Below are 21,959 nucleotides of genomic sequence, written 5' to 3'. Positions count from 1 at the left end.
TCCCTTTAAAGGTAAATTAAAGGTTGCAATTTGCTGACTAACAGAAATGTAATGTTCACACAATAGTGACTGAAGCGGCTTTAAAGGGGCTACTGGTCACTAACACCCCCCCTGTACATCCCATATGAAACATTGTTTTCTCTTGTTAAGTGTATCCAGTCCACGGATCATCCATTACTTATGGGATATTAACTCCTCCCCAACAGGAAGTGCAAGAGGATTCACCCAGCAGAGCTGCTATATAGCTCCTCCCCTAACTGCCATTACCAGTCATTCTCTTGCACCCAACGAATAGATAGGATGTGTGAGAGGACTGTGGTGATTATACTTAGTTTCATACCTTCAATCAAAAGTTTGTTATTTTATAATAGCACCGGAGTGTGTTATTCCTTCTCTGGTAGAATTTGAAGAAGAATCTACCTGAGTTTTTCTATGATTTTAGCCGGAGTAGTTAAGATCATATTGCTGTTTCTCGGCCATCTGAGGAGAGGTAAACTTCAGATCAGGGGACAGCGGGCAGATTAATCTGCAAAGAGGTATGTAGCAGCTTATTATTTTCTGACAATGGAATTGATGAGAAAATTCTGCCATACCGATATAATGTAAACTCAGCCTTAAATGCAGTAGCAGCAACTGGTATCAGGCTGTCATGTATGTATATTTTACACTTCAGTATTCTGGGGAATGGCACTTCACTGGAATTATACTGTATGCATAAAACTTTAGCCTAATTTGCAGGGACTAGCAACAGGCTTTTTAATAACACTCAATTTATTAATGTTAAACGTTTTTTGCTGGCATGTAAAATCGTTTAATTTTCTGAGGTACTGGGTGAAAAAATGTTTTGGGCACTATTTTTTTCCACTTGGCAGTCGTTTTATTTAATTTATGACAGTTTACTGATCTCTCTCACTGTTATGTGTGAGGGGGAGGGACCTTTTTTGGTGCTTTTGCTACGCATCAAAAAATTCAGTCAGAAGTTTATTGTCTTCTCTGCATGATCCGGTTCATCTCTACAGAACTCAGGGGTCTTCAAAACTTGTTTTGAGGGAGGTAATCACTCACAGCAGAGCTGTGAGATTGTAGTTGACTGTGATAAAAAAAACCAGTTTATTTCTGTATTTTTTTTTTTTTTCTGCTATCAGGTTTAGTTATCCTTTGCTAATGGGAGCAATCCTTTGCTAAAATTGTGTTTTTTACAAAGATTTGATGCTATAACTTTTCAGTTTATTAATTTTCAACTGTCATAACTTTTTCTGTGCTTCTTATAGGCACAGTACGTTTTCATATTATAGTAAATTACTTGAAAAGTATTTCCAAGTTGCTAGTTTATTTGCTAGTGTGTTAAACATGTCTGATTCAGAGGAAGATATCTGTGCTATATGTGCTAAAGCCAAAGTGGAGCCCAATAGAAATTTATGTACTAACTGTATTGATGCTACTTTAAATAAAAGTCAATCTGTACAAATTGAACATATTTCACCAAACAACGAGGGGAGAGTTATGCCGACTAACTCGCCTCACGTGTCAGTACCTGCATCTCCCGCTCGGGAGGTGCGTGATATTGTAGCGCCGAGTACATCTGGGCGGCCATTACAAATCACATTACAGGATATGGCTACTGTTATGACTGAAGTTTTGGCTAAATTACCAGAACTAAGAGGTAAGCGTGATCACTCTGGGGTGAGAACAGAGTGCGCTGATAATATTAGGGCCATGTCAGACACTGCATCACAATTTGCAGAACATGAGGACGGAGAGCTTCATTCTGCGGGTGACGGTTCTGATCCAAACAAACTGGATTCAGATATTTCAAATTTTAAATTTAAGCTGGAAAACCTCCGTGTATTACTAGGGGAGGTGTTAGCGGCTCTGAATGATTGTAACACAGTTGCAATACCAGAGAAAATGTGTAGGTTGGATAAATATTTTGCGGTACCGGCGAGTACTGACGTTTTTCCTATACCTAAGAGACTTACTGAAATTGTTACTAAGGAGTGGGATAGACCCGGTGTGCCGTTCTCACCCCCTCCGATATTTAGAAAGATGTTTCCAATAGACGCCACCACACGGGACTTATGGCAAACGGTACCTAAGGTGGAGGGAGCAGTTTCTACTTTAGCTAAGCGTACCACTATCCCGGTGGAGGATAGCTGTGCCTTTTCAGATCCAATGGATAAAAAGTTAGAGGGTTACCTTAAGAAAATGTTTGTTCAACAAGGTTTTATATTGCAACCTCTTGCATGCATTGCGCCTGTCACGGCTGCAGCAGCATTTTGGTTTGAGTCTCTGGAAGAGACACTTGAATCAGCTCCATTAGATGAGATTACACACAAGCTTAAAGCCCTTAAGTTAGCTAACTCATTTATTTCAGATGCCGTAGTACATTTAACTAAACTTACGGCTAAGAATTCCGGATTCGCCATTCAGGCACGCAGAGCACTGTGGCTAAAATCCTGGTCAGCTGACGTTACTTCTAAATTGCTTAATATACCTTTCAAAGGGCAGACCTTATTCGGGCCCGGGTTGAAAGAAATTATCGCTGACATTACAGGAGGTAAAGGCCATGCCCTGCCTCAAGACAGAGCCAAACCTAAGGCTAGACAGTCTAATTTTCGTTCCTTTCGTAATTTCAAAGCAGGAGCAGCATCAACTTCCTCTGCACCAAAACAGGAAGGAGCTGTTGCTCGCTACAGACAAGGCTGGAGACCTAACCAGTCCTGGAACAAGGGCAAGCAGGCCAGGAAACCTGCTGCTGCCCCTAAGACAGCATGAATCGAGGGCCCCCGATCCGGGAACGGATCTAGTGGGGGGCAGACTTTCTCTCTTCGCCCAGGCTTGGGCAAGAGATGTCCAGGATCCCTGGGCGTTAGAGATCATATCTCAGGGATACCTTCTAGACTTCAAATTCTCTCCCCCAAGAGGGAGATTTCATCTGTCAAGGTTGTCAACAAACCAAATAAAGAAAGAGGCGTTTCTACGCTGCGTACAAGATCTTTTATTAATGGGAGTGATCCATCCGGTTCCGCGGTCGGAACAAGGACAAGGGTTTTACTCAAATCTGTTTGTGGTTCCCAAAAAAGAGGGAACTTTCAGGCCAATCTTGGATTTAAAGATCCTAAACAAATTCCTAAGAGTTCCATCGTTCAAAATGGAAACTATTCGGACAATTTTACCCATGATCCAAAAGGGTCAGTACATGACCACAGTGGATTTAAAGGATGCTTACCTTCACATACCGATTCACAAAGATCATTACCGGTATCTAAGGTTTGCCTTTCTAGACAGGCATTACCAGTTTGTAGCTCTTCCATTCGGATTGGCTACGGCTCCGAGAATCTTCACAAAGGTTCTGTGTGCTCTTCTGGCGGTACTAAGACCGCGAGGAATTGCGGTAGCTCCGTACCTAGACGACATTCTGATACAAGCTTCAAGCTTTCAAACTGCCAAGTCTCATACAGAGTTAGTACTGGCATTTCTAAGGTCGCATGGATGGAAGGTGAACGAAAAGAAGAGTTCTCTCTTTCCACTCACAAGAGTTCCCTTCTTGGGGACTCTTATAGATTCTGTAGAAATGAAGATTTACCTGACAGAAGACAGGTTAACAAAGCTTCAAAATGCATGCCGTGTCCTTCATTCCATTCAACACCCGTCAGTAGCTCAATGCATGGAGGTGATCGGCTTAATGGTAGCAGCAATGGACATAGTACCCTTTGCACGTCTACATCTCAGACCGCTGCAATTGTGCATGCTAAGTCAGTGGAATGGGGATTACTCAGACTTGTCCCCTACTCTGAATCTGGATCAAGAGACCAGAAATTCTCTTCTATGGTGGCTTTCTCGGCCACATCTGTCCAGGGGGATGCCAGTCAGCAGGCCGGACTGGACAATTGTAACAACAGACGCCAGCCTACTAGGTTGGGGCGCTGTCTGGAATTCTCTGAAGGCTCAGGGACAATGGAATCAGGAGGAGAGTCTCCTACCAATAAACATTCTGGAATTGAGAGCAGTTCTCAATGCCCTTCTGGCTTGGCCCCAGTTAACAACTCGGGGTTTCATCAGGTTTCAGTCGGACAACATCACGACTGTAGCTTACATCAACCATCAGGGAGGGACAAGAAGCTCCCTAGCAATGATGGAAGTATCAAAGATAATTCGCTGGGCAGAGTCTCATTCTTGCCACCTGTCAGCAATCCACATCCCGGGAGTGGAGAACTGGGAGGCGGATTTCTTAAGTCGTCAGACTTTTCATCCGGGGGAGTGGGAACTTCATCCGGAGGTCTTTGCCCAAATACTTCGACGTTGGGGCAAACCAGAGATAGATCTCATGGCGTCTCGACAGAACGCCAAGCTTCCTCGTTACGGGTCCAGATCCAGGGATCCGGGAGCGGTTCTGATAGATGCTTTGACAGCACCTTGGACCTTCGGGATGGCTTATGCGTTTCCACCCTTCCCGATGCTTCCTCGATTGATTGCCAGAATCAAACAGGAGAGAGCATCAGTGATTCTAATAGCGCCTGTATGGCCACGCAGGACTTGGTATGCAGATCTAGTGGACATGTCATCCTGTCCACCTTGGTCGCTACCTCTGAAACAGGACCTTCTGATCCAGGGTCCCTTCAAACATCAAAATCTAATTTCTCTGAAGCTGACTGCTTGGAAATTGAACGCTTGATTTTATCAAAACGTGGTTTTTCTGAGTCAGTTATTGATACCTTAATACAGGCTAGGAAGCCTGTTACCAGAAAGATTACCATAAGATATGGCGCAAATACTTATATTGGTGCGAATCCAAGAGTTACTCATGGAGTAAGGTTAGGATTCCGAGGATATTGTCTTTTCTACAAGAAGGTTTAGAAAAGGGTTTATCCGCTAGTTCCTTAAAGGGACAGATTTCAGCTCTGTCCATTCTTTTACACAAACGTCTGTCAGAAGTTCCGGACGTTCAAGCTTTTTGTCAGGCTTTAGCTAGGATCAAGCCTGTGTTTAAAACTGTTGCTCCACCATGGAGTTTGAACTTAGTTCTTAATGTTTTACAGGGGGTTCCGTTTGAACCCCTTCATTCCATTGATATCAAGTTGTTATCTTGGAAAGTTCTGTTTTTAATGGCGATTTCCTCGGCTCGAAGAGTCTCTGAGTTATCTGCCTTACATTGTGATTCTCCTTATCTGATTTTTCATTCAGACAAGGTAGTTCTGCGTACTAAACCTGGGTTCCTACCTAAGGTGGTCACTAACAGGAATATCAATCAAGAGATTGTGGTTACATCTTTGTGTCCTAATCCTTCTTCGAAAAAGGAACGTCTGCTACACAATCTAGATGTAGTCCGTGCCCTGAAATTTTATCTACAGGCAACTAAGGATTTTCGACAAACGTCTTCCCTGTTTGTCGTTTATTCTGGTCAGAGGAGAGGTCAAAAAGCTTCGGCTACCTCTCTCTCCTTTTGGCTTCGTAGCATAATACGGTTAGCCTATGAGACTGCTGGACAGCAGCCTCCTGAAAGAATTACAGCACATTCTACTAGAGCTGTGGCTTCCACTTGGGCCTTTAAGAATGAGGCTTCTGTTGAACAGATTTGCAAGGCTGCAACTTGGTCTTCTCTTCATACTTTTTCCAAATTTTACAAATTTGACACTTTTGCTTCTTCGGAGGCTGTTTTTGGGAGAAAGTTTCTTCAGGCAGTGGTTCCTTCCGTATAAAGAGCCTGCCTGTCCCTCCCGTCATCCGTGTACTTTAGCTTTGGTATTGGTATCCCATAAGTAATGGATGATCCGTGGACTGGATACACTTAACAAGAGAAAACATAATTTATGCTTACCTGATAAATGTATTTCTCTTGTAGTGTATCCAGTCCACGGCCCGCCCTGTCACTTTAAGGCAGGTAATTTTTCCATTAAACTACAGTCACCACTGTACCCTATGGTTTTCCTTTCTCTGCATGTTTTCGGTCGAATGACTGGTAATGGCAGTTAGGGGAGGAGCTATATAGCAGCTCTGCTGGGTGAATCCTCTTGCACTTCCTGTTGGGGAGGAGTTAATATCCCATAAGTAATGGATGATCCGTGGACTGGATACACTACAAGAGAAATACATTTATCAGGTAAGCATAAATTATGTTTTTATTAACCTTACAGATGTAGACATCTCCCTCTGTCTATTACCTAGTTACGCTGTCTAATTGCAGACAAACTTATTTGCATAAATATGGAACTTCCTTATATGTGCCGGGCCGTGCAAGTGTCTGAATACATAAAATATACCATGATGTTAGGGAGCACACTAGTATTTATAAGGGTAGGATGGCTAATAAAATACTGTTTAGCTGTCCCAGCATGCTCTGCACTTGCACTGTAGGAGTAACTTGATGTTATACTTTACAACATTTAAACCTCTAAATTACTGCCTGTCTCTAAGCCACAATAGTCAGCCTCTTATCACATGCTTTTTTATTTGCATTTCACAACAAGAGACTGCTAGTTCATGTGGGCCATGTAGATAGTTTTATACAGTAATTTGTTTTAATATGTAATACTGTTACATTATCTACATTATAATACTATAAAGATACAGTAAGACCACAAGAAAATGTGATTAATACATATGACATTCTGTGTATAAAATATACGATTGTCACCATGAAAGGTGAAACTAGTACATAATCGCAATCTTAAAGGGACACTGAACCCATATTTGTTCTTTTGTAATTCAGAAAGAGCATGCAATTTTAAGCAACTTTCTAATTTACTCCTATTATCAATTTTTCTTCGTTCTCTTGCTATCTTTATTTGAAAAAGAAGGCATCTAAGCTTTTTTTGGTTGAGCACTCTGAACAGCACTTTTTTATTGGTGGAATAATTTATCCACCAATCAGCAAGGACAACCCAGGTTGTTCACCAAAAATGGGCCGGCATCTAAACTTACATTATTGCATTTCAAATAAAGATACCAAGAGAATGAAGAAAATTTAATAATAGGAGTAAGACAACCCAGGTTGTTCACCAAAAATGGGCCGGCATCTAAACTTACATTATTGCATTTAAAATAAAGATACCAAGAGAATGAAGAAAATTTAATAATAGGAGTAAATTAGAAATTTGCTTAAAATTTCATGCTCTATCTGAATCACAAAAGAACAAAATTGGGTTCAGTGTCCCTTTAAGTGATCAATTCTTGCTAGGAGTTCTCTTTACTGTATACTTAAAGGGACATAAAACCGTTGCGTTTTTCAGACAGAGCATACGATTTTCAACAACTTTCCAATTTAATTCTGTTATCAATTTTGCTTCATTATCTTGGTATCCTTTATTGAAGGAGCAGCAATGCACTACTGGGAGTTAGCTGAACAGTAAGCTAATGATTAGAGGTATATATGTACAGCGGCCAATCAACAGCTAGCTCCAAGCTACTGAGCCTACCTAGATATGCTTTTTAACAAAGGATACCAAAAGAATGAAGCAAATTAGATAATAGAAGTAAATCGGAAAGTTGTTTAAAATTGTATGCTCTAACTGAATCATGAAAGAAAAATTTTGGGTTTCATGTCCCTTTAACAAAAATGCAGCGTACACAGAAAAACAAAATGAAATTGTAAATGTAAAATAACCCCACAGATAATAGCAAGTTCTAGAATGTGCCACAAAGTTGTCAAACCATTAATCAGAGCAAAGAAAAATCCTTTCATATGTTATATGTGCGCCTGATGTGTAATATGTCCCTTTATGGAGCAGCGCACAGGCACACGTCATATTTGTACATTCATTCTATACTAACAAGGAGTTAAGTACATACTCAGACAGCTCCCACTATTAGAGAAACTCACAAATAGCACAGCCAGCTACATATCTACATATATATATATATTATTGTCCTAATGAGCCCTCGGAAGTGCATTCTGTGAATAATGAAGCAGATACGTGACTGGAAGGGAACCAACTCTTTGCCTATAAAATGGAAATAAAATCATTCTATATGACAATTGTTGTTTTGTTATTTATTGTAACATATCATTAACCAGACTAAAGTATTAGTAGTGGTCACTTTTAAGGATCCAACACTATAAATAACCTGTTTTCTAGTGGGGCAGTTTTTAACAGTGATCACCTGCGTGCTAGGGGCGGACACGTGAAAGAGGTAAATTAGTCACTTATCCCTCTAGTACAAATGAGTGGGGGGGGGGTGAGCTCCTTTGACATTGCCCAGTTCTGTAGACTAAAACTGAGTAAGATGGATGTCAGTACAAATGGGGGGGGGGGTTAGCTCCTTTGACATTGCCCAGTTCTGTAGACTAAAACTGAGTAAGATGGAGGTCAGTACAAATGGGTGGGGGGGTAGCTCCTTTGACATTGCCCAGTTCTGTAGACTAAAACTGAGTAAGATGGAGATCAGTACAAATGGGTGGGGGGGGTGAGCTCCTTTGACTTTGCCCAGTTCTGTAGACTAAAACTGAGTAAGATGGAGGTCAGTACAAATGGGTGGGGGTGAGCTCCTTTGACATTGCCCAGTTCTGTAGACTAAAACTGAGTAAGATGGAGGTCAGTACAAATGGGTGGGAAGGGTAGTACAAATGGGTGGGGGGGTGAACTCCTTTGATATTGCCCAGTTCTGTAGACTAAAACTGAGTAAGATGGAGGTCAGTACAAATGGGTGGGGAGGGCAGTACAAATGGGTGGGGGGGGGTGAACTCCTTTGATATTGCCCAGTTCTGTAGACTAAAACTGAGTAAGATGGAGGTTCAGTACAAATGGGTGGGGAGGGCAGTACAAATGGGTGGGGGGGTGAACTCCTTTGATATTGCCCAGTTCTGTAGACTAAAACTGAGTAAGATGGAGGTCAGTACAAATGGGTGGGGAGGGCAGTACAAATGGGTGGGGGGGTGAACTCCTTTGATATTGCCCAGTTCTGTAGACTAAAACTGAGTAAGATGGAGGTCAGTACAAATGGGTGGGGAGGGCAGTACAAATGGGTGGGGGGTGAACTCCTTTGATATTGCCCAGTTCTGTAGACTAAAACTGAGTAAGATGGAGGTCAGTACATTGACCTGAACAGTGTACAGATTAATAAGAAGTAGCTTTTTAAAATGGGGATCCCCTAGTTCAGACATCCTCAAACTTGGCCCTCCAGAGGTTTTGGAACTGCATTTCTCCAACATAGGTGTGTCCGGTCCACGGCGTCATCCTTACTTGTGGGATATTCTCTTCCCCAACAGGAAATGGCAAAGAGCCCAGCAAAGCTGGTCACATGATCCCTCCTAGGCTCCGCCTACCCCAGTCATTCTCTTTGCCGTTGTACAGGCAACATCTCCACGGAGATGGCTTAGAGTTTTTTAGTGTTTAACTGTAGTTTTTATTATTCAATCAAGAGTTTGTTATTTTAAAATAGTGCTGGTATGTACTATTTACTCTGAAACAGAAAAGAGATGAAGATTTCTGTTTGTATGAGGAAAATGATTTTAGCAACCGTTACTAAAATCCATGGCTGTTCCACACAGGACTGTTGAGAGGAATTAACTTCAGTTGGGGGAACAGTGAGCAGTCTTTTGCTGCTTGAGGTATGACACATTCTAACAAGACGATGTAATGCTGGAAGCTGTCATTTTCCCTATGGGATCCGGTAAGCCATTTTTATTCAGACAGTAAATAAGGGCTTCACAAGGGCTTATTAAGACTGTAGACATTTTCTGGGCTAAATCGATCATATTTACACATATTTAGCCTTGAGGAATCATTTAATCTGGGTATTTTTTGTAAAATAATATCGGCAGGCACTGTTTTAGACACCTTATTCTATAGGGGCTTTCCCTAATCATAGTCAGAGCCTCATTTTCGCGCCGGTATGGCGCACTTGTTTTTGAGAACAGCATGACATGCAACTGCATGTGTGTGGAGCTCTGATACATAGAAAAGTCTTTCTGAAGGCATCATTTGGTATCGTATTCCCCTTTGGGCTTGGTTGGGTCTCAGCAAAGCAGATTCCAGGGACTGTAAAGGGGTTAAATATAAAAACGGCTCCGGTTCCGTTATTTTAAGGGTTAAAGCTTCCAAATTTGGTGTGCAATACTTTTAAGGCTTTAAGACACTGTGGTGAAATTTTGGTGAATTTTGAACAATTCCTTCATACTTTTTCACAATTGCAGTAATAAAGTGTGTTCAGTTTAAAATTTAAAGTGACAGTAACGGTTTTATTTTAAAACGTTTTTTGTGCTTTGTTATCAAGTTTATGCCTGTTTAACATGTCTGAACTACCAGATAGATTGTGTTCTGACTGTGGGGAAGCCAAGGTTCCTTCTCATTTAAATAGATGTGATTTATGTCATAAAGAATTTAGTAAAAATGATGCCCAAGATGATTCCTCAAGTGAGGGGAGTAAGCATGGTACTGCATCATCCCCTCCTTCGTCTACACCAGTCTTGCCCATACAGGAGGCCCCTAGTACATCTAGCGCGCCAATACTCCTTACTATGCAACAATTAACGGCTGTAATGGATAATTCTATCAAAAACATTTTAGCCAATATGCCCACTTATCAGCGAAAGCGCGACTGCTCTGTTTTAGAAAATACTGAAGAGCATGAGGACGCTGATGATATTGTTTCTGAAGGGCCCCTACACCAGTCTGAGGGGGCCAGGGAGGTTTTGTCTGAGGGAGAAATTTCAGATTCAGGAAAAATTTCTCAACAAGCTGAACCTGATGTGATTACTTTTAAATTTAAGTTGGAACATCTCCGCGCTCTGCTTAAGGAGGTGTTATCCAATTTGGATGATTGTGATTATCTGGTCATTCCAGAAACACTATGTAAAATGGACAAGTTCCTAGAGGCCCCGGGGCCCCCCGAAGCTTTTCCTATACCCAAGCGGGTGGCGTACATTGTTAATAAAGAATGGGACAGGCCCGGTATACCTTTCGTACCTCCCCCCATATTTAAAAAATTGTTTCCTATAGTCGACCCCAGTAAGGACTTATGGCAGACAGTCCCCAAGGTCGAGGGGGCGGTTTCTACTCTAAACAAGCGCACCACTATACCCATAGAAGATAGTTGTGCTTTCCAAGATCCTATGGATAAAAAATTAGAAGGTTTGCTAAAAAAGATGTTTGTTCAGCAAGGTTACCTTCTACAACCAATTGCATGCATTGTCCCTGTCACTACAGCCGCGTGTTTCTGGTTCGATGAGCTAGAAAAGGCGATTATTAGTAATTCTTCTTCTTATGAGGAGATTATGGACAGAATTCGTGCTCTTAAATTGGCTAATTCTTTCACCCTAGACGCCACCTTGCAATTGGCTAGGTTAGCGGCGAAAAATTCTGGGTTTGCTATTGTGGCGCGCAGAGCGCTTTGGTTAAAATCTTGGTCAGCGGATGCGTCTTCCAAGAACAAATTGCTTGACATTCCTTTCAAGGGGAAAACACTGTTTGGCCCTGACTTGAAAGAGATTATCTCTGATATCACTGGGGGCAAGGGCCACGCCCTTCCTCAGGATAGGTCTTTCAAGGCCAAAAATAAACCTAATTTTCGTCCCTTTCGCAGAAACGGACCAGCCCCAAGTGCTACGTCCTCTAAGCAGGAGGGTAATACTTCTCAAGCCAATCCAGCCTGGAGACCAATGCAAGGCTGGAACAAAGGAAAGCAGGCCAAGAAACCTGCCACTGCTCCCAAGACAGCATGAGATGCGGGCCCCCGATCCGGGACCGGATTTGGTGGGGGGCAGACTCTCTCTCTTCACTCAGGCTTGGGCAAGAGATGTTCTGGATCCTTGGGCGCTAGAAATAGTCTCCCAAGGTTATCTTCTGGAAGTGATTCATCCTGTTCCATTAAAAGAACGAGGGATGGGGTTCTACTCCAATCTGTTCGTAGTTCCCAAAAAAGAGGGAACGTTCAGACCAATCTTAGATCTCAAGATCCTAAACAAGTTTCTCAAGGTTCCATCGTCCAAAATGGAAACCATTCGAACAATCCTTCCATCCAGGAAGGTCAATTCTTGACCACGGTGGATTTAAAGGATGCGTATCTACATATTCCTGTCCACAAGGGACATCATCGGTTCCTAAGGTTCGCATTCCTGGACAAGCATTACCAGTTCGTGGCGCTTCCTTTCGGATTAGCCACTGCTCCAAGGATTTTCACAAAGGTACTAGGGTCCCTTCTGGCGGTGCTAAGACCAAGGGGCATTGCTGTAGTACCTTACTTGGACGACATTCTGATTCAAGCGTCGTCCCTTCCTCAAGCAAAGGCTCACACGGACATAGTCCTGGCCTTTCTCAGATCTCGCGGATGGAAAGTGAACGTGGAAAAGAGTTCTCTATCTCCGTCGACAAGAGTTCCCTTCTTGGGAACAATAATAGACTCCTTAGAAATGAGGATTTTTCTGACAGAGACCAGAAAAACAAAACTTCTAAACTCTTGTCGGATACTTCATTCCGTTCCTCTTCCTTCCATAGCGCAGTGCACGGAAGTGATAGGTTTGATGGTAGCGGCAATGGACATAGTTCCTTTTGCGCGCATTCATCTAAGACCATTACAACTGTGTATGCTCAGTCAGTGGAATGGGGACTATACAGACTTGTCTCCGAAGATACAAGTAAATCAGAGGACCAGAGACTCACTCCGTTGGTGGCTGTCCATGGACAACCTGTCACAAGGGGTGACCTCCCGCAGACCAGAGTGGGTCATTGTCACGACCGACGCCAGTCTGATGGGCTGGGGCGCGGTCTGGGGATCCCTGAAAGCTCAGGGTCTTTGGTCTCGGGAAGAATCTCTTCTACCGATAAATATTCTGGAACTGAGAGCGATATTCAATGCTCTCAAGGCTTGGCCTCAGCTAGCGAGGGCCAAGTTCATACGGTTTCAATCAGACAACATGACGACTGTTGCGTACATCAACCATCAGGGGGGAACAAGGAGTTCCCTGGCGATGGAAGAAGTGACCAAAATCATTCAATGGGCGGAGACTCGCTCCTGCCACCTGTCTGCAATCCACATCCCAGGAGTGGAAAATTGGGAAGCGGATTTTCTGAGTCGTCAGACATTGCATCCGGGGGAGTGGGAACTCCATCCGGAAATCTTTGCCCAAATCACTCAACTGTGGGGCATTCCAGACATGGATCTGATGGCCTCTCGTCAGAACTTCAAGGTTCCTTGCTATGGGTCCAGATCCAGGGATCCCAAGGCGACTCTAGTAGATGCACTAGTAGCACCTTGGACCTTCAAACTAGCTTATGTATTCCCGCCGTTTCCTCTCATCCCCAGGCTGGTAGCCAGGATCAATCAGGAGAGGGCGTCGGTGATCTTGATAGCTCCTGCGTGGCCACGCAGGACTTGGTATGCAGATCTGGTGAATATGTCATCGGCTCCACCATGGAAGCTACCTTTGAGACGAGACCTTCTTGTTCAAGGTCCGTTCGAACATCCGAATCTGGTCCCACTCCAGCTGACTGCTTATCAAAGCGAGGGTTCTCAGATTCTGTTATTGATGCTCTTGTTCAGGCCAGAAAGCCTGTAACTAGAAAAATTTACCACAAAATTTGGAAAAAATATATCTGTTGGTGTGAATCTAAAGGATTCCCTTGGGATAAGGTTAAGATTCCTAAGATTCTATCCTTCCTTCGAGAAGGATTGGAAAAAAGGATTATCTGCAAGTTCCTTGATGAGACAGATTTCTGCCTTGTCTGTGTTACTTCACAAAAAGCTGGCAGCTGTGCCAGATGTTCAAGCCTTTGTTCAGGCTCTGGTTAGAATCAAGCCTGTTTACAAACCTTTGACTCCTCCTTGGAGTCTCAACTTAGTTCTTTCAGTTCTTCAGGGGGTTCCGTTTGAACCCTTACATTCCGTTGATATTAAGTTATTATCTTGGAAAGTTTTGTTTTTGGTTGCAATTTCTTCTGCTAGAAGAGTTTCAGAATTATCTGCTCTGCAGTCTTCTCCTCCTTATCTGGTGTTCCATGCAGATAAGGTGGTTTTACGTACTAAACCTGGTTTTCTTCCAAAAGTTGTTTCTAACAAAAACATTAACCAGGAGATAGTCGTGCCTTCTCTGTGTCCGAAACCAGTTTCGAAGAAGGAACGTTTGTTGCACAATTTGGATGTTGTTCGCGCTCTAAAATTCTATTTAGATGCTACAAAGGATTTTAGACAAACATCTTCCTTGTTTGTTGTTTATTCTGGTAAAAGGAGAGGTCAAAAAGCAACTTCTACCTCTCTCTCTTTTTGGATTAAAAGCATCATCAGATTGGCTTACGAGACTGCCGGACGGCAGCCTCCTGAAAGGATCACAGCTCCTTCCACTAGGGCTGTGGCTTCCACATGGGCCTTCAAGAACGAGGCTTCTGTTGATCAGATATGTAGGGCAGCGACTTGGTCTTCACTGCACACTTTTACCAAATTTTACAAGTTTGATACTTTTGCTTCTTCTGAGGCTATTTTTGGGAGAAAGGTTTTGCAAGCCGTGGTGCCTTCCATTTAGGTGACCTGATTTGCTCCCTCCCTTCATCCGTGTCCTAAAGCTTTGGTATTGGTTCCCACAAGTAAGGATGACGCCGTGGACCGGACACACCTATGTTGGAGAAAACAGAATTTATGTTTACCTGATAAATTACTTTCTCCAACGGTGTGTCCGGTCCACGGCCCGCCCTGGTTTTTTAATCAGGTCTGATAATTTATTTTCTTTAACTACAGTCACCACGGTATCATATGGTTTCTCCTATGCAAATATTCCTCCTTAACGTCGGTCCAATGACTGGGGTAGGCGGAGCCTAGGAGGGATCATGTGACCAGCTTTGCTGGGCTCTTTGCCATTTCCTGTTGGGGAAGAGAATATCCCACAAGTAAGGATGACGCCGTGGACCGGACACACCGTTGGAGAAAGTAATTTATCAGGTAAACATAAATTCTGTTTTCCCATGATGCTCAGCCAGGATATCAGCTGGCTGAGCATCATGGGAAATGTAGTTCCAAAACCTCTGGAGGGCCAAGTTTGAGGATGTCTGCCCTAGTTATTGTTAACATAAATTTGTTTCATTTTTGTCCTAGTTTTTATTTTTTTTATTAAACACACAATACATAAAAATGACCTTAACCTTTGCAATCAGTTACTCACGCCTAATACTCTATATTTAAGCCATTTATGTTAGGCTACCTGAGCTACAATTCTTTTTTTTCTCCAAATTTTAGCAACTCTCTATGAACTCTTAACAAATAATTGTTTGTTTCCTTCCATAAGGCAGGGAGAGTCCACGACTTCATTCCTTACTCTTGGGAAATACCTGGCTACCAGGAGGAGGCAAAGACACACCAGCCAATGACTTAAATTTCCCTCCCACTTCCCCTATCCCCCAGTCATTCTTTGCCTTTCGTCACTATAGGAGGTGGCATGGAAGTGTCAGAAGATTTGGGTAGTCCTGTAATGGGTATGTTCCCTTCAAGAAAGGACTGGAGTTTTAAGTAATCATGTCAACCTCTCAGTGAGAGTATTGATGAAAGTTAGAGTCTGGAGATGCAGGGAAAGTGTTTTGCGAACCCATCCGACTGTTGCCTAACAGCTCCTGAGCAATCAGTGTTGACGAGTTTCACTGCTTACTATTACACACTCAAGTCCATGTCAGAGGCGTTGCTGCAAGACTGTCACACTTGAGAGGCTGTGCCTGTTCCACAACATGGATCCTGGAGGGTAAGACAGTTTATATATACACTTTTTCAATACAGGGTCACAGTGTGGTTCCTTTATGCCTCGATAGGATCAAAGGTTAATATTTCCTTCAGGGAGATTATTTGAACAGCTAGGGGTTATTTATAACTGCTTTATGTGAGAGTTTTTGGACTCATAGACTGTGTGCTTTTGGCAGTGCCGTCACTAGGGTTGGTGTCACCCGGTGCGGTAACGCACACACACACACAAAAACACTCAGGCACACACACAAAAACACTCAGGCACACACACAAACACTCAGACACACACACAAAAACACCCAGGCACACACACAACAACTCAAACACACACACATACAAAATATGTAAACTGCACTGCATTAATTATAAAGCTCATGCCTAGAGCTGCTCCCTGGCTCAGCAGAGCATCAAATGAAAGATAAACAGAGCACTCTAAAAATAAATCACTAAAGAAAAGGTTTAGGTGCAAACTATGAAAATTCTGCTCTCTGACTCTGTTCCAAGTCTGTCAGTGCACAGCCCCGGGCCGCGTGTCTACCGCTTCTTATGGCCAATCACCTCTGCACTCTGCCCACTCCCAGACCCCTGCCCGCCCTCCCCTCCTACCTCTTCAGTGTGCACTTAGTGTACTGTAACCGTACCGGTCTGGTGGGCATCATACATGGCTCCTTCACTTTAGAGACAGTCAGACAGTGTTAGACAGTCATGCGGTCAGGGGCCAGGCATCCCCCTCACGATTTCCCAGTTCCTGTTTAGAGAGACAGCACAGCAGTGAGTGACTCCACTGCTCCACACGTCACTGAGCAGTGAGCACAGATAGGCAGACAGGTTTAGGCTAGCAGCGCAACTTTGCATGCCCACAACATTCATAGTGAAATTGGGCAGGGGAGGAGCAAAGTACAAACAAGCAAAAGCAGCCGGGAAAACTATTTGTGGAAATTGCAGCGCTGGCTCAAGGGGCAAAATAATTAAGTGTGTCTATAAACTTTCCCAGTCCCACTAATGTTCACAAATGCTGGTCTCTCTAATAAAAAAATTATCCATCTCTTTTCTGGTGGTGTTACCCCCTGGAAGGTGTCACCCGGGTGCGGCCCGCACCCCCCTAGTGACGCCACTGGCTTTTAGCTTGGAACAAATAGGTTTCACTTTTGTTTTTGAGTGTTGCGCAGCTCATAATAGCTTAATGCCTTTTTCATAGCACATGAGTCTATGAGTAAGCGCCTGTTGTGGCGTGAAACATGTTAGACTGTCTGTCACCTATACTGCCTTGTCTGCATGTATTCTTTTAAATATTGCTTCAATAAAGTGTTATTGTTTTTAAACACTATTGCGGTTTGGAGAGTGCCTGCCTATTTTTGTTTTCGCTACTATTTCGGCTTGATCTGCCGTCACGGCTACGGCACTCCAGGAGGTCAGGAGTTCAACGCCCACACAGACTCTGGGGTTTCCGGGTCAGGAGCCACTTGCCAAGGTTGCGGTAATCTCTACGTTTGCAGGTAGGTATCCAACATCGTTGCAGATGGGGGCCCATGTAGACATCAAATTATGTTATCTGGTAATTATGCTGGAGACTTGATCATAGAATGGGATGGAAATACATTATCTGCAGATCAGTCTTTAAAAGATATTCATAATGCTCTTAAAATGTTCGTCTTTTGGTGGAGGGGAAATTATGTTAAGTTGGTACTTTTTTTGGTGTCCCTTTAACAGCAGAAGGTGTTCAGGCACAGTTGTATCCTAAGTTTACAGCTGGAAGTAGCCTTTGGAATTGTAGATTTTGTCACCCATGTCATGTGGTCAAAGGTATTCTTAAAAGGGAATTTATAAAAGTTAGACGTGTACAAATGGAAAAAAAAATCAGGAACAAACACAACTAATTTGAGATTATCATATCTCTTTATTATTGATGATCAAAGAGGAAGTGGATTCAATTCCTTGAAAATCATTTATTAAAATATAGATATAAAAATAGTAAAAGGTCCAGGGACAAGCTGAATTTTATTACCACAAATAGTTTAGAATAGTTTGTGACATTTTAAAGCAGTCACTACCTAGTTTGTTGACCAATCGTGTTTTATGAAATGTGTTAAAACAGGACTGTAATTTTATATATAAAAAGCTAAAACATTGTATATATGTTCACAATGTAACAAACTTCTTAAACATTGTTGCAAGAATAATTTATTTTAGTTTAACTGTTATTTGTTGGTCTGCAGGAGTTGGTCACAAACACCATTTAGAAGACATTTTAAAAAATCTAGCTATACATATATATATATATATATCTGTGTTGGACATAAATCAATTTTACAGAGCATTGCCCTCTTTTATTTAACACCTTTATGGTCTGGGATCAAATCTCTACTTGGGCACATGAAATTTCTGTTCCAAAATTATCTTCCATCATATGTCATAACAACCAGGGGTCAAGTCGAGCGTGAACGTATGTAGGAGGAGCTACGTTCCCTCTGGACAGAGAACAGAAACACTTCAGTAAACAACGCTGCTGCTAGTGGGAAGAGCTGGAGCACAGTCTGCTTAGAGGGATAGTGAGATCCTCTAGTAATGGGCAGTAACACTTCCTACAATACACTAAATGCAAGCCTGTCAGCGGTCCTGCTGTGTGATCACCCTGCACTGTGTGTAACACATGGTGCTTACATTTCTGTGTGGCTTGCTCTGGGGTTATTTAGCTCCCCTCAGCAGAAATAGGACTATTGCACCTTTAGTGGATGAGACTCTGTGACAGAGGAGGAGTCTCAGACCCAAAGGCAACCATTCAACCCTTCATTGGATTTAATTTACTTTTATTAACCAAAGTGAATAGATTATATACATACAAATACAGTGTGTGCATGTGTATATATATATAACACAATATTAATTGTGAGGGGGGGGTCTTTTTGAGTTCCCACACTTTTTTGGTTGGACTTGACCCCTGATAACAATATCAAATGAAATGAGAAATGAAGCCAAAACTATCACTAGAGAATATTATAGAACTGTTATTCTGTATGATAAGATACTTGCAGATGGGAAAGTGTTAAAAGAAGTGTCTAGAATATGCCCTACTGCACTTTCTATACACTTCCCCGCACAAAGCATATTACATGTGGCTCCAAATAAATGTGCATTGCAGGTACTCTCATGCATCTATTAAAGGAATTGCTCATTATGCATCAAGTATTAACCAAAGGATCGTTAGACTTTCTCCCTTCTCATATGACTTACTGCGGGAGTATGGTCCTGTCCAAAATGTACAGGTTTCTCACAAATCTAAACTTATACCCAAGATACTAGGGAAGCAGCCTAATAAGCACAGTTACACATTCCACCAGGGAAACGTTTATATATTTTATTAAATAGCTCCACATTTTTAATTCACATTGAAATAATAATCCAGCACATCAGAGCTTTAAATCCCTCCCACTTCCCATGATCCTCATTTTCTTTTTCCTACTAGATTTAGTGAGCTGAGAGTGCAGATCTACTCATCGTTGAGAGGTGTCCTCTAACTGATGTAGTGCCCATTATCTCCTCGCAGTACCCTGTCAGTCACAAGGGTAGACAAGGAGTTTTCAGCCAGGTAATGTCAGATCTTAAATGTCACAGGCCTCCCAGGTGAAATGTGAACTTGTCCACCAATGCCTAGGTTTACAGTGAGCTGCTCCTTGTGGGATATACAGCCTTACTCAGGGGAAATTTGGACTTATCCACTAATTACTTGGTCTACATTGAGCTGCTTCTTGTGGGATATACAGCCTTACTCAGGTGAAATTTAGACTTATCCACTACTTCCTTGGTCTACAGTGAACTGCTCCTTGTGGGATACTATCAGGGTGCCAGGAATCAGACTGAGACGAGAAGTGCAAAAATAATCACACCTTTATTAATAGCAAAAAATAATAAAAAGTCCACAAGTCAAAAAACAAGCCAGGAATCAAAACCAGAGCTGGTAGTCAGACGAGCCGAGTCAGGAGCCAAAGCGAATAGTCAGACGAGCCTGAATCAGGAACAAGGAAAACAGCAGAGTCAGGAACAAGCCAGGGATCAGGAACCAGGAAGGACGTCAGGCAGCCACGTAATACACAGGAACTCTCACAAACAGGTCTGAGACAACACAAAGGGAAAGCATACTGAACAGAGGCCCTTTAAATAATAAGTGATGACATCACAATTCTGAGACTGCATCCTGTCTCACATGGATGATGCACACCAGTCTGACCATAAAAGGAAGTGCAGAAATTGAGCAGCATCCCCCATAATGCACCATAGTCAGGAAGAGAGGTGAGTAAAATGGCTGCCAGCAGCACATGGCAAACACAACAGGGAAAAAACCCTGACAGTACCCTCCCCTCAACGACCCCTCCCCCGCGGGAGGACAAAAGGCTTATTGGGGAAACGGGCATGGAAGGCACGGAGGAGGGCGGGAGCATGAACATCAGAGGAGGGAACCCAAGAAGGCTCCTCCGGACCGTAACCTCTCCAGTGAACCAAATACTGTACACGGCCCCTGGACATATGAGTCAATAATGCTGCTGACCTCATACTCCTCATGGTTGTCAACAAAGATAGGACGGGGACGAGGCAACACAGTGGTAAACCGATTACAAATCAATGGTTTCAAGAGGGAGACATGAAAAACGTTGGATATGCGCATAGCAGGAGGAAGGTCAAGAGCGTAGGCCACAGGATTAACCCGTCGGAGTATTCGAAAAGGACCAACATAACGGGGAGCCAATTTATTGGAAGGCACACGAAGGTTCAAGTTGCGGGAGGACAGCCAAACTCTCTCACCAACCTGGTAGGAAGGTGCGGGCAGACGCCTACGATCAGCCTGGAACTTTTGACGCTGCATAGAACGATGAAGGCAATCCTGAATCTGCACCCACGTGGAACGGAGTTGCCGGAGATGCTCCTCCAAAGCCGGAATACCCTGAGACATGAATGAATTGGGCAACAAGGATGGTTGAAACCCATAATTCGCCATGAACGGGGATATCTTGGAGGAAGCATTAATAGCACTATTACGAGCAAACTCTGCCCAAGGTAACAGTTCAGACCAATTATTGTGGTGATCTGAGACATAGCAATGGAGGAACTGTTCCAGAGCTTGATTAGACCGTTCCGCAGCCCCATAGGATTGAGGGTGATATGCCGAGGAGAAGGAAAGCTGGATCCCCATTTGAGCACAAAAGGAAACACCAAAATCTGGAGACAAACTGGCTACCCCGGTCCGACACTATCTCCTTGGGTAACCCATGTAAACGGAAGACCTCCCGTGCAAAAATTGAAGCAAGCTCCTGAGCGGTAAGCAGCTTCATCAAGGAAATGCAATGTGACATTTTAGAAAAACGGTCAACCACCATAAGGATAACAGTATTGCCATTGGAAACAGGGAGCTCGACAATGAAGTCAATGGAAAGATGTGTCCAAGGACGCTCACCATTAGCAATAGGTTGAAGAAGACCCACAGGAAGACGTTGAGGAGTCTTATTCTGTGCACAAACTGAGCAGGAGGCAACATACGCAGCAACATCAGAACGAAGACCTGGCCACCAGAATTGACGAGTGACAGACCAAATCATTTGGTTCTTGCCTGGGTGACCTGCGGCTTTAGGATAGTAGTAAGTGTGCAAAAGTTTAGTTCGAAGATTCTCAGGAACAAAACACTTACCACTAGGTTTCTCAGGAGGTTAATTGGTTTGTGCAGCCAGGATCTCCTCCCCAAGGGAGAAGTCAAATTAGTACGTATGGTAGCAAAAATATGGTCAGGAGGTATAACAGCAGTAGGTACAGACTCCTCCTTGGACAGAGGTGAAAATTGTCGATAGAGCGCATCAGCCCTAACTTTCTTACTACCAGGAAGGTAGGAGACCACATAATTAAACCGAGACAAAAATAGTGCCCATCTGGCCTGTCGGGGGGACAAACGTTTTGCTTCAGAGAGATAATTTAAATTCTTGTGGTCAGTAAGAATGAGCACTGGCATGCTAGTACCCTCGAGAAGATGCCTCCATTCCTTAAGTGCCAAAATTATGGCCAGTAATTCCCTGTCGCCAATTTCATAATTGCACTCCGCTGGAGACAATTTCTTAGAGAAGAAACCACACAGATGCAAGGAACCGTCAGGCGTAGGACGTTGAGACAAGAGGGCACCTACTCCAGTCTCAGATGCATCGACCTCAAGAACGAAAGGCAGGACAGGGTTAGGATAAGCCAGAACTGGAGCGGCAGCAAAGGCAGTCTTAAGACTATCAAAGGCCTTAATGGCAGTAGGTGACCAATGGAGTGCATCATTCTCT

Source organism: Bombina bombina, chromosome 6 (genome assembly GCF_027579735.1).
Source record: "Bombina bombina isolate aBomBom1 chromosome 6, aBomBom1.pri, whole genome shotgun sequence".
NCBI classification, from domain to species: Eukaryota; Metazoa; Chordata; class Amphibia; order Anura; family Bombinatoridae; genus Bombina; species Bombina bombina.
This window is presented reverse-complemented; position numbering follows the sequence as displayed.